This window comes from Ranitomeya variabilis, chromosome 7, assembly GCF_051348905.1.
Source record: "Ranitomeya variabilis isolate aRanVar5 chromosome 7, aRanVar5.hap1, whole genome shotgun sequence".
Classification (NCBI taxonomy): Eukaryota; Metazoa; Chordata; class Amphibia; order Anura; family Dendrobatidae; genus Ranitomeya; species Ranitomeya variabilis.
Window position 1 is genome coordinate 162681596 of NC_135238.1, and position 11244 is coordinate 162692839.

Consider the following 11244-nt stretch of genomic DNA (forward strand, 5'->3'; position numbering starts at 1 on the left):
ATTCTCTCGTACAATTCTTTCTGATGCGATAAAATTGGCTGTGGGGTATATTAACCTTCCACTTCTTGTAATGTGCACTATTGAAATCTAAAAAGCCATTTGAATCCACTTTTTTGAAGTGGGATTTCGTGATGATTTTTTTCCCACTATGGCTGATCTCTAAATCAAGAAATACCATTTTTTCTTTATTAATTTGTGATGTAAACGTAATCCCCCAGGTGTTATTATTGAGCTCCTTTATTAATTGTGCCGCTTCCTCCTCTGTCCCCTTCCATATGATAATCAGATCATCTATGAAGCGCTTATAAAGCTTTATTTTGTCATAGAAAACAGGCTTAGAAAGTGGCGATGAGGACTCGAATCGCCCCATGAATAAGTTTGCGAAACTTGGCGCGACCCGAGTCCCCATCGCGGTGCCGAGCAACTGTAAGTACAGTACGCCTTCAAAAATGAACACATTGTGTTCAAGAATGAATTTCAGACCCTTTAGCAGAAAATCTCTTTGTTCGGGGAGCATATCTGTCTTTGCTAAATAAAAACTCACCGCATTTACCCCTATTTCGTGATCTATGTTGGAATATAATGAATTTACATCCAATGAGATAAAGGAATAGTTATCTTCCCATTCAATATCCCTCAGTTCCTCGATTAATTGTGTGGAATCTCTCAAATATGAAGGAAGAGACTTTACTAGATCTTGTAGAAACAAGTCAATATAATGAGAAAGATGACAAGTTAAAGACCCTATTCCTGATATTATTGGTCTGCCAGGTGGTTTTTCACAGTTCTTATGCACTTTTGGTAAATGATAAAATAACGCCATGGTTGGCGCAGGATTTGATAAAAACCTTTTTTCTGTTTTATTGAGAATGTTCCTCTCATAGGCTTCCTTAATCATATGGTGATAGTCCCGAACAAAGGATTGTGTAGGATCTTCTTTTAGAATTTTGTAATATCTCATGTCAGACAATATGTTCAAAGCTTCCTCAATATAGTCAGATCTGTTTTGCACAACTACTCCCCCCCCTTTATCAGCCTGCCTTATTACTATGTCTGTATTTTGTCTCAAATCCTCCAATGCTATTTTTTCTCTTTTAGAGATATTGTTCTCCTTTTTTATCTTATTTTTTCCAATTCCATGCTTTTGGATTGTATGTTTATTATTATTATTTTCCCATTTCCTAAATTCTTCAGATACTAATGAAAAAAAAGTGTCTATATTTGGTCCTCTGTGTTGATGAGGATTAAATAGAGATTTTGGGTGTACCTCCTTGTGGATATATTCCCTTTCTTTGTTTGTCTCTATTGGGATCAATATTTCTTTTGCATCCCCAATGTCCCCATTTTTTTCGTTCAACAAGAAATGCCTTTTAAGAGTGAGTTTGCGAGTGTACGCATTTAAATCGAGAAAAAGATCAAATGCATTCATATCTTGAGCAGGGCAGAAGTTTAGTCCCCTACTTAAAATTTCCATTTCTGAGGAGGATAAAATATGGGATGATAAATTAAATATTTTAACCAGAGGCGGATTTAGTTGTTTATTAGTTTCAGGGTTGCTTGTTTTTTTACATATTCTCAGATTTCTATTAGATCCCTTTCCTCTTTTTCCTCTTCCTCTACTTTTCTTTTTTTGGATCTTGATATTACCGTTGGTGCGAAGTAATTTGTAATAGGATTCCTTTGTATTGGACTTAAAATTTGAGCTGTTTGTGAAGAACTGATTAGTGGTGGTAAAATTATTTCTGAAGCGCTTGGACGTGTGGGACCTATCTCTAAAAAAGAGATGTTGGATATTACTGAGGATGGTGATGGAGTGGGCGCTTGTAATACTGTGGTAAATGTAGATGAGGATTCCGTGTGATCATGGATAGTTAGTTCATTTATATCAAATTCAACATTGGAAATTTCCAACCTGTGGGAAGCAGTAGGAATTTCCAATGGGGGAAGTCCAGGATTAGGGAGAGGTAATGTTGGAGCATTTTTCATTATAATGATCCTGGGCTCTAAGGCCGGTTTCACACGTCAGTGGCTCCGGTACGTGAGGTGACAGTTTCCTCCCGTACCGGAGACACTGACACACGTAGACCCATAAAAATCAATGCATCTGTTCAGATGTCATTGATTTTGTGCGGACCGTGTGCGGACCGTGTCTCCGTGTGCCAAACACGGAGACATGTCAGTGTTCGTGGGAGCGCACGGATTGCACGGACCCAATAGAGTCAATGGGTCCGTGTAAAACACGCACCTCACACGGACATTCTCCGTCTGGGGTCCGTGTGGCGTGCCGGAGACAGCGCTACAGTAAGCGCTGTCCCCCCCACATGGTGCTGAAGCCGCCATTCATATCTTCCCTGTAGCACCGTTTGCTACAGAGAAAATATGAATGATAGTGTTTAAAATAAAGATCCATGTGTCCGCCGCCCTCCCACCCCCTGTGCGCCCCCCCGCTGGTCAGAAAATACTTATCCGGATCCCCCGTCGGCTGTCGCTCCTTCCTGGTCTGGCCGCGGCTTCTCTACTGTATGCGGCCGATTACACTCATGAATATGTGGCTCCACCTCCAATAGGGGCGGAGCCGCCTATTCATGAGTGTAAATGAGCGGCCCCACGTGACCGCATACAGTAAGCTGCGGCCAGACCAGGAAGGAGCGACTGCCGACGGGGGATCCGGGTGAGTATTTTCTGACCAGCGGGGGGGCGCACAGGGGGTGGGGGGGCGGCGGACACATGGATCTTTATTTTAAACACTATTCTTCATATTTTCCCTGCAGCAAACGTTGCTGCAGGGATGATATGAATCGCAGCTTCAGCACCATGCAGAGTGGGTACCACACGCTCCGTGTGGTACCCACTCGCCATACGGGCGGCACACGTGTGCCGCAGGTATGGCCTCCGTGAGTTCCCAGGCACACGGACACGGATAACTCCGGTACCGATTTAGTCCGGTACCGGAATTATCTGGACGTGTGGGACAGCCCTAATGGAATGTTTTTTTCAATGGGTGGAGGTTTTTTCTTCTTTGCATTTTTATTGAATATGGTGTGAATGTTCTCGGGGGTAGACGTATTTAGAGGTAATTTAATTTGAGATATAGTTGTTTCAATATCATGTATATTTTTTATATTTGAATTAATTATAGTCCTTGTTTGTTTTAAACCTAATTCCTGTGGGACCCGGACTTCTGTTCTTAAATTACCAGGATTGTTCTTTGTTGGTTCATTGATACCTATCAGGTTTTTATTCCTGATTGGTTCCTTTGACATTGGTTTGGTTTTAACAGTATCCCTACGAAATTTTTTTATTTTTACATCTACCAGATCATTTTCAAATACTTTGAGTTTCCTAGTAATGTCATCGTTCACCAAATTAAAAAAATGTAAACTTTTAAAATTTTCAAGTTCAAGTAATTTCCTTTCACAAATCATTGCAGCCTGGAGTGAAAATGGAGTATTATAATAACAGAATTGAGAGGAGAAAGGAGCTGTTATCATCCATTAAGAACATGACTAATACAAGGTTGGATAATTCTTGTACTGAACCTGTGATTGATATTGAGACAAAAAGGACCATCACTGGTCTTTTTTTGGACTTTGAAAAACATATGAAGATGGAAATAAGACATCAGATTGATGCAGAATTTCTAGGTATTTGTATTCATCAAAAAATTGTTCCAAATGGTTTGAAGATACATTTTAATAGTACTTTTCCAGATGACAGTAATTTTACCAATAATTGGAATAATATTTTAAATGATTGTTCTTATAGTCTTATGAGTTTGTTAGTGGAAAAACGTTCTGAGCTAGCCAGTAAAGCTGCAATGATTTGTGAAAGGAAATTACTTGAACTTGAAAATTTTAAAAGTTTACATTTTTTTAATTTGGTGAACGATGACATTACTAGGAAACTCAAAGTATTTGAAAATGATCTGGTAGATGTAAAAATAAAAAAATTTCGTAGGGATACTGTTAAAACCAAACCAATGTCAAAGGAACCAATCAGGAATAAAAACCTGATAGGTATCAATGAACCAACAAAGAACAATCCTGGTAATTTAAGAACAGAAGTCCGGGTCCCACAGGAATTAGGTTTAAAACAAACAAGGACTATAATTAATTCAAATATAAAAAATATACATGATATTGAAACAACTGTATCTCAAATTAAATTACCTCTAAATACGTCTACCCCCGAGAACATTCACACCATATTTAATAAAAATGCAAAGAAGAAAAAACCTCCACCCATTGAAAAAAACATTCCATTAGAGCCCAGGATCATTATAATGAAAAATGCTCCAACATTACCTCTCCCTAATCCTGGACTTCCCCCATTGGAAATTCCTACTGCTTCCCACAGGTTGGAAATTTCCAATGTTGAATTTGATATAAATGAACTAACTATCCATGATCACACGGAATCCTCATCTACATTTACCACAGTATTACAAGCGCCCACTCCATCACCATCCTCAGTAATATCCAACATCTCTTTTTTAGAGATAGGTCCCACACGTCCAAGCGCTTCAGAAATAATTTTACCACCACTAATCAGTTCTTCACAAACAGCTCAAATTTTAAGTCCAATACAAAAGAATCCTATTACAAATTACTTCGCACCAACGGTAATATCAAGATCCAAAAAAAGAAAAGTAGAGGAAGAGGAAAAAGAGGAAAGGGATCTAATAGAAATCTGAGAATATGTAAAAAAACAAGCAACCCTGAAACTAATAAACAACTAAATCCGCCTCTGGTTAAAATATTTAATTTATCATCCCATATTTTATCCTCCTCAGAAATGGAAATTTTAAGTAGGGGACTAAACTTCTGCCCTGCTCAAGATATGAATGCATTTGATCTTTTTCTCGATTTAAATGCGTACACTCGCAAACTCACTCTTAAAAGGCATTTCTTGTTGAACGAAAAAAATGGGGACATTGGGGATGCAAAAGAAATATTGATCCCAATAGAGACAAACAAAGAAAGGGAATATATCCACAAGGAGGTACACCCAAAATCTCTATTTAATCCTCATCAACACAGAGGACCAAATATAGACACTTTTTTTTCATTAGTATCTGAAGAATTTAGGAAATGGGAAAATAATAATAATAAACATACAATCCAAAAGCATGGAATTGGAAAAAATAAGATAAAAAAGGAGAACAATATCTCTAAAAGAGAAAAAATAGCATTGGAGGATTTGAGACAAAATACAGACATAGTAATAAGGCAGGCTGATAAAGGGGGGGGAGTAGTTGTGCAAAACAGATCTGACTATATTGAGGAAGCTTTGAACATATTGTCTGACATGAGATATTACAAAATTCTAAAAGAAGATCCTACACAATCCTTTGTTCGGGACTATCACCATATGATTAAGGAAGCCTATGAGAGGAACATTCTCAATAAAACAGAAAAAAGGTTTTTATCAAATCCTGCGCCAACCATGGCGTTATTTTATCATTTACCAAAAGTGCATAAGAACTGTGAAAAACCACCTGGCAGACCAATAATATCAGGAATAGGGTCTTTAACTTGTCATCTTTCTCATTATATTGACTTGTTTCTACAAGATCTAGTAAAGTCTCTTCCTTCATATTTGAGAGATTCCACACAATTAATCGAGGAACTGAGGGATATTGAATGGGAAGATAACTATTCCTTTATCTCATTGGATGTAAATTCATTATATTCCAACATAGATCACGAAATAGGGGTAAATGCGGTGAGTTTTTATTTAGCAAAGACAGATATGCTCCCCGAACAAAGAGATTTTCTGCTAAAGGGTCTGAAATTCATTCTTGAACACAATGTGTTCATTTTTGAAGGCGTACTGTACTTACAGTTGCTCGGCACCGCGATGGGGACTCGGGTCGCGCCAAGTTTCGCAAACTTATTCATGGGGCGATTCGAGTCCTCATCGCCACTTTCTAAGCCTGTTTTCTATGACAAAATAAAGCTTTATAAGCGCTTCATAGATGATCTGATTATCATATGGAAGGGGACAGAGGAGGAAGCGGCACAATTAATAAAGGAGCTCAATAATAACACCTGGGGGATTACGTTTACATCACAAATTAATAAAGAAAAAATGGTATTTCTTGATTTAGAGATCAGCCATAGTGGGAAAAAAATCATCACGAAATCCCACTTCAAAAAAGTGGATTCAAATGGCTTTTTAGATTTCAATAGTGCACATTACAAGAAGTGGAAGGTTAATATACCCCACAGCCAATTTTATCGCATCAGAAAGAATTGTACGAGAGAATCTGATTATATAGCTCAGTCTAAAATTTTAAAAAGAAAATTTAAGGAAAAAAGATACCCGAAAAATTTGATAAATGGTGCATATAGGGACAACAAAATAAAAACACAGGAGGAATGTTTAAAAGGAAAAACCAGGAAGGGGGATACTTTGACTACTGGTAAGGAAAAAAGTGATGATCGCTGGAAATTGAATTTTGTGACAACATTCAATAGGGGAAATAAAGTCATAAGAACTGTGCTTTCTAAATATTGGTATATCTTGAAGCGTGACCCTGTCTTGGGAAAACATCTCCCTGATAAACCAGGGATTACATATAGAAGGGGGAAAACTTTGAAAAATTTGGTGGCCCCCAGTAAATTAAAAAAACAGTTGGATTCAAAAAGAAAAAACATTTATAAAAATAAGGATCAAACTTTATGTGGAGTTCTTCAAGGCACCGGAGTTTTCAAATGTAACTCCAAAAAATGTTGTACCTGTGGGATCCTAGATCATGGAGCTAAAAATATCAAATGCAATAATACTGGTGATGTCTTTGAAATCCCACAAAGACTCACCTGTAGTAGTGATCATGTTGTATATGTCATCACATGCAGCTGTGGTTTGCAATATGTGGGACGCACTGTACAGACACTGCGCTCCCGCATTAATGGCCACAGAAATAGAGCAAAAAACGGCTTTTTAAAACATAGTCTCTCAAGACATCTGCTACTTAAACATAATAAAATTTTTAACATAAAAGTAACTCCAGTGGAGCAGATACCCTCTGGGGTTGCAAACAGGAATTCTCTTTTAAACAGGAAAGAAACGTTTTGGATATATCGTTTGGGAACATTATTTCCAAATGGATTGAATGATATTATAGAGAGAGTGTAAAGGTTGCTTTTTTTTTTTTTTTTTTTTTTTTTTTTTTCCCCCCCCCTTTGGTTTTTTTTTTCTTAGTTTTTTTTTTTTTTTTTTTTTTTCCTTCCTCTCTTTCTTGCATCAATGTTAACAAGGCTGTATCAATTAGTGGGTGTTTTCCTGAACTTGGTCCACACCCCAAATCAAGTTTCTGAGGCTGGGATAAAAGGTTTGATACTATATATAAGTGTAATTGAATTTTATACTAGTAGGATTTGTACTGTGTTTTTATGATACCTGAAGAAGGATATATACTGTATCCGAAACGCGTTGTATCTCTTCTATTTTAAGTTATGAAATAAAAAAATATGAAATATCATCTTTGAATGTGAGTCCTGGGAAGCGCTGCCATTCATGGGCTGGATGTGCTTTTCTTGAATTACTCATCCTGTGTGAGCCTTACTCTGGCTCTTTCACTTGGATCCACCCGAGGCAAGCTGCAAGCCCTGTATATTGAAAAGTATCTCAGAGGGAATTCTGAGGATACATAATTTAAAGCCATTTCAGTCTTTTATCAGGTGAGTGCATAAAATTGTGCACCCTTTAAAGACTATAATATTGTGTTTACGCACTTAGGGCGCTGCGATTTGTCTGTTCTTCTTTCCCAAACAGGGTTTTTTTGTATCACTGCAGTTGAGGATTACTAGAAGGTTCTAGCAATTTTGCACATTGACTGACCTTCATGTCTTAAAGCAGGGGGGACATATCATTGGTGCAACCTGTGTGGCCGCACAGGGGCTCATGAGGTAAGGGGGCCTATTTCCACCTCCAAAGCAAGTGAAATTGATCATTTTTAGAAACTCTTGGGTTGAAAATAGCCCATATAGTGTTCTTGCACAGGGACACTTTTCTGTCTGTGTCTGCTAGTGTCATAAAGTATTGATGAACTGTTGTCTCTTCACTTATTTGAGTGGTTCTTTCCATATTCTGGCTCAGAATAGTTGGGGAACAGGGCTCAACACTTTATGGAGTTGTGTACCAACATGGCCTCTGCAAGACACACCTGATATCACAAACACTTTCCAAAGGCAGAGAACTCCACAAATTAACTCTTCAGGATTCATATCTGTTAATTGGAAGTCATTCCAGGTGATTACCTGATAAATCTGCTGGCTCGAATGCCAATGGGGGAGGGGGTAAAGCTGTCATCAGATTAAAAGGGGTGTTTTTTTTAGAAATCAAAGGGTAACATACACATTACGATTTGTTTCACTTGCGTTTCTTTAAAAATGTGGATTTCTCTGGAATAAGATATCAGATTGCAGATTTCTATGTATCATTTTATTCATCTAAATATGATCTCCATGCCCATACAGATGGCTTAGGAGGGTTGATCCTAATGACATATTCCCTTTAATGAAGGAGCAATTTGGAGCACGATGTGCTGAATTCATGCACATGCCTTTTTATTTATTGCATGCTGTAATACTGTATAACGCACACAGACAGTATCCTTATAAGACCACTCATCCCACAAAATAAGACTTCATATTGTTGTTATTTTTGGTAATACAAATTATATTTAAAAAAATACCGCTGAGATAAAATTACGGAAGTCCTGAAATGGTTAAAGTTTTTCCTGCCTAGTGGCTTCTTCACTCAGTGGTTATCTTATCCATTTTAGAGGAAGTACAATGATTCACATTTATATTAGTCAGGTGTAAGTAACTATGGGGTTTATCCATAAAAAAATAATTTTTATTTAATTTTCAAAATGGAAATTGTATATTTTAACAATACTTAAAACCGTTATTGCAAAGCTGCAAAGAAGCTGGAACATTACAGTCATACAAAGCAAAACGACTGACTGCTGGCAAATAAAGCCCATGGCTTCCATAGTTGCTGCAGCTCAGGGACTGTGAATAAGTGCCTTCCATATCTATTCATTCATACTGCTCATTTGTTACCTAATTCCAAGTCAAATTAGAAAAAAAAATAGCAAAAATCCAGAAGCCGACCAGAGAGATAAGATGGCTGTCAGCCGAGCGATGGCATGAGTGATTGACGGCAGCTATCTCCGCCGGCTATCCCTTACACTACTATGCTGATATAGACGAGCGCTCCTATTTTCTCTATGAGAGAGCCATCATCACATCTGGCTGCGGCTTATCTCCAAGATGCAATGAGATCAGCAGTCCGAAATCAGGCATGCCAAATCAATATTTCCCCCAAATTTAAGTATTCCAAGGCTCCCATATATGTTAGACGGTTGGTATCAGCTGGTTCGGACGACTTTTTCCCATTATGCATGGGAAGCTTAGCATGTACCTCTACACATCTAGGCTAATAGGAAAGACAAGTGTTACCTTACCTCATCGGATGGACTTCAAGATCTGTAGTGCTACTTTTTGTGTAATTGTGTTCTTATTTGAAATGCTCCTTATGAAAACAGGAAGGCTAAAAAGAGGAAATCAATTCTTAGTCGGTAATGATGAAAGAACTGCTCCTGTACCTTACACTAAGTTATGGTGAACAACAATTAAGGGCAATTAAAACAGATTGTAATTACAGAGAAAGGTCACATCTTTATACTATATCAATGAAGAGACACGATTTTACTTCAATTATTTTATCATCTGTCGTGGACAACATTCCCTTGCCTATTCTATGATAGTAGGTACTTCTTTCTGATCATTTGTAGTGTTCTCCTGGGTAAAATAAATATACAATGTGTGAAGGTACTTTTAGCATTATTATATGGTCTGCCCATGTGATCACCACTGGTCTGGATAGGGCTGCAATCAGGGCGGTTTAGGTGGTCTTATGGTTGGGGTAAACGCAAATTATTAATAAAGTGATATCTACTCTCACCTGTCAGTACTTATCTGTCCACCAATAATCATTTCATGGGACCAATTAATAATGTTTTATTAATACATTAATGTCCAAGATAGGAGCTGTAGAGTGGAGCTCTAATAATACATTAACGGCCAAGATTTGAGATGTAAAGTGGAGCTCCAATAATACATTACTGTCCAAGATGGGAGACGTAGAATGGAGCTCCAATAATACATTACTGTCCAAGATGGGAGAAGTAGAATGGAGCTCTAATAATACATTAATGTCCAAGATGGGAGACGTAGAATGGAGCTCTAATAATACATTACTGTCCAAGATGGGAGATGTAGAATGGAGCTCTAATAATACATTAATGTCCAAGATTGGAGATGTAGAGTGGAGCTCTAATAATACAGTAATGTCCAAGACGGGAGATGTAGAGTGGATCTCTAATAATACATTAATGTCCAAGATTGGAGATGTAAAGTGGAGCTCTAATAATACATTAATGTCCAAGATTGGAGATGTAAAGTGGAGCTCTTATAATACATTAATGTCCAAGATGGTAGATGTAGAGTGGAGCTATTATAATAAACTAGATTGTGGCCCGATTCTAACGCATCGGGTATTCTAGAATATGCATGTCCCCGTAGTATATGGACAATGATGATTCCAGAATTCGCGGCAGACTGTGCCCATCGCTGATTGGTCGAGGCAACCTTTATGACATCATCGTCGCCATGGCAACCATTATGACATCTACGTCGATACTGTGCCCGTCGCAGATTGGTCGAGGCGAATTCGCGGCAGACTGTGCCCGTCGCTGATTGGTCGAGGCAACCTTTATGACATCATCGTCGCCATGGCAACCATTATGACATCTACGTCGATACTGTGCCCGTTGCTGATTGGTCGAGGCGAATTCGCGGCAGACTGTGCCCGTCGCTGATTGGTCGAGGCAACCTTTATGACATCATCGTTGCCATGCAGTGCCCGTCGCTGATTGGTCGAGGCCTGGCGGCCTCGACCAATCAGAGACGCGGGATTTCCAGGACAGACAGACAGAAAAACCCTTAGACAATTATATATATCTATATATATAATTGTCTAAGGGTTTTTCTGTCTGTCTGTCTGTCCCGTTTATTCATTCGCTGATTGGTCGAGGCCACCTGGGCCTCGACCAATCAGCGACGGGCATAGCATGGCGACGATGATGTCATAATGGAAATCCCGCGTCTCTGATCAGCAACGGGCACAGTATCGACGTAGATGTCATAATGTTTGCCATGGCGACGATGA

At 38.5% G+C, this 11244-nt stretch overlaps 1 protein-coding gene across 1 annotated transcript in view; it reads right to left on the reverse strand.

Annotated features, from left to right (window-relative positions):
* The window catches only part of ITGB2 (integrin subunit beta 2), a 179742-nt gene extending 170178 nt beyond the window's left edge, over positions 1–9564 (reverse strand). Inside the window, exon 1 of the mRNA XM_077272157.1 lies at positions 9479–9564. The gene's annotated coding sequence lies outside the window, so the exon portion shown is untranslated. The remainder of the gene's footprint in view (positions 1–9478) is intronic.
* Between the last annotated feature and the right edge of the window lie 1680 nt (positions 9565–11244).